This window comes from Scyliorhinus torazame, chromosome 4, assembly GCF_047496885.1.
Source record: "Scyliorhinus torazame isolate Kashiwa2021f chromosome 4, sScyTor2.1, whole genome shotgun sequence".
NCBI lineage: Eukaryota > Metazoa > Chordata > Chondrichthyes > Carcharhiniformes > Scyliorhinidae > Scyliorhinus > Scyliorhinus torazame.
Window position 1 is genome coordinate 62302288 of NC_092710.1, and position 2891 is coordinate 62305178.

Consider the following 2891-nt stretch of genomic DNA (forward strand, 5'->3'; position numbering starts at 1 on the left):
GTGGACAGAAAGACAAAAGGAATTGTAAATGTGGGTGATAAAGGCTAAGAAAGGTGGCACAGTAAGAAGTCTTACAACACCAGGTTAAAGTCCAACAGGTTTGTTTGTAGTCACTGGCTTTCGAAGCGCAGCTGCTTCATCACTGAACACACCTGTTGCACTTTACCCTGGTGTTGCCTGACATCTTACTGTGCCCACACCAGTCCAATGCCGGCATCTCCACATTATAGTGGCACATAAAGAGATTAGAATGTGTGAATGGCAGAACAAAGGTGAGGAGTGTGTCAAAGGTCAACTGGGAACAGGGAACAGATGGTCCAAGTGGGGTGGGGGGAGGAAATAACAGGTCAATGGAAGAAAGGAAAATAAATTGACAGAAATAAAAATGAGGTGAAGATGGAGGAGAGAGTTCACAGTCTGAACTCAATGTTCAGTGCAGAAGACTGTAACGTGCCCAATCAAGAGATGAGGTACTCTTCCTCGAGTTTGCGCTGTGCTTCACTGGAACATTGCAGCAGGTCAAGGAACATGAATTGTAATGGCAAGCGACAGGATGGTCTGGGTCCTTGCTTGTGGACACATCTGAGCTGTGGTCACCCAGTCTGCATTTAGTCTCTCCAATGTAGAACAGACCGCATTGGGAGCAGCAAATGCAACAGATCAGATTGATGCCCGTGCACGTGAAGCGCTGCCTCACTTGAAAAGAGTGTTTAGGCTCAGGGATGGTGAGCAGGGAGGAAGGAGGTGAAGGGGCAGGCATTACATTGTCTGTGATTGTATGGGAAGGTGCTGTGGGAAGATGGTGATGTGTTGGGGCTATTGGAGAAATGGACCTGGATATTCATGAGGGAATGGTCCCTGGAAAATGCTGACAGGGCGAGTGAGGGGAAGGTATTTTTGGTGGTTTGCTGGAGTTGGCGGAACTAGCTAAGGAAGATACTTTGAATGCAGAGGCAGTGTGGGGGGAGGGGAGGGTGTGTGTGAAAAGTGAGGACAAGGGGTGCCCTATCCAGGTTCTGGGAGGTAGGGGAAGGGGTGAGAGCAGAGGTGGGGGAAATGGATCAGACACAGTTGAGAGCCCATCAACCACAGCGGGTAGGAAACCAAGATTAACAAAGAAGGAAGACATGTTAGCAGCACCATTTTGGAAAGCGGTATCGCCAGAACAGATACAATAGAGGTGAAGGAACAGGGAGAACGGGATGCAGTCCAACAGGATGTGGAGTGCAAAGAGCTGTAGTCAAGGTAGCTGTGGGAGCCAGTAGGTTTGTAATGGATATTAATGGACAGTCTATCCCCAGAAATTGAAATAGAATGGTCAAGGTAAGGAAGTGGCGGAGATGGACCACCTGAAGGTGATAGTGGGGTGGAAATTGGAAGCAAAATTGATACATTTAATACACTTTCCACCCCACCAGCCTCCCCATTCCAAGAATGGGCAGCACGGTAGCACAAGTGGATAGCACTGTGGCTTCACAGTGCCAGGTTCCCAGGTTCGATTCACTGCTGGGTCTCTGTCTGTGCGGAGTCTGTACGTTTTCCTCCTGCGTGGGTTTCCTCCGGGTGCTCTGGTTTCCTCCCACAGTCAAAAGACATGCAGGTTAGGTGGATTGGCCGTAATAAAGAAAATTGCCCTTAGTGACCAAAAAGGTTATGAGGGGTTATTGGATTACGGGGACAGGGTGAAAGTGAGGGCTTAAGTGAGTCGGTGCAGACTCGATGGGCCGAGTGGCCTCCTTCTGCACTGTATGTTCGATAATCGTCCTCCAGCAAACCACCAAACATACCTTCCCTCACTCGACCTGTCAGCATTTTGCTGGGACTGTTCCGTTCGGGAAACCCTGATCCACTCCCCCAACACCTCACCCTCTTCCCATATGGAGTGTAAACTCTTTCTTCCACCTTCACCCCATTTTTATTTCTATCAATTTACTTTCATTTCTCCCATTGATCTGTTTTTCCCTCACAATTGCCCCCCCCCCCCCCCTATCCCACTTGGACCATCTGTTCCCAGTTGCCCTTTGACACACTACCCACCTTTGTTCTGCCACTCACACAATCGAATCTCTTTATGTGTCACTATCAGCCCTTCTTCGCCTTAACCATCCCCAGCTACATTCCTTTTGTTTTTCTGTCCACGACATCTTTGTCAATCTCTACCTTCCGCTGGCCGCCTATCCAGCCCCACCACTCCACCCCCCCCCCCCCCCCTTCAAAACAGTATTAAACTGACCCTATTTCCAGTTCTGTTCGGCTTTGAGAAAGAGTCATCCTGACTCGAAACGTTAGCTCCCTTCTCTCGCTCCACAGATGCTGTCAGACCTGCTCAGATTGTCCAATATTTTCTGTTGTTTCAGATTCCAGCATCCGCAGTAATTTGCTTTTGACCTGAGGGGATTAGACAATCATTTGAGGAATTAACCACGAACTGTGGGCCTGAAGCGGCTGGGGGCCCCTTCAGTTATCTCGCAGTGAGACTGGAAGGTGACAGGATACCTTATCTAATGGAGCTGACTTTCAATTCCCAGCTGGGGGTTTTGGCGCTCATTCACCCTCAGATCGGCAGATTTATGGAATTGAATTGTCCTGTGATCAGAAGGGCAACGTCCCCATGTGTTCCTCGTTAGTATAGTGGTTAGTATCCCCGCCTGTCACGCGGGAGACCGGGGTTCAATTCCCCGACGGGGAGGCATCGAATTTTGATTTCGGAAAAAAACAAAATTGAAGGCAGTCTTTCGCAAACAATACGAAAATAAGCAAGTACTGATGAAGCTCTGTGGAAATGTGATGTGGACTCGAAACGTTCATCCTGTTTCTACCACCACAGATACTGACCGTTTGTTGAGTTTTTACAGCACTTTTCTGTTTATATTTTAGTGCAGACAGAGATT

At 48.6% G+C, this 2891-nt stretch overlaps 1 non-coding gene across 1 annotated transcript; it reads left to right on the forward strand.

Annotated features, from left to right (window-relative positions):
- The first annotated feature begins 2617 nt into the window (after nucleotides 1–2617).
- On the forward strand, nucleotides 2618–2689 carry trnad-guc (transfer RNA aspartic acid (anticodon GUC)). The gene has a single exon. It is a non-coding gene; the product is annotated as a tRNA-Asp (tRNA).
- Nucleotides 2690–2891: the final 202 nt, after the last annotated feature.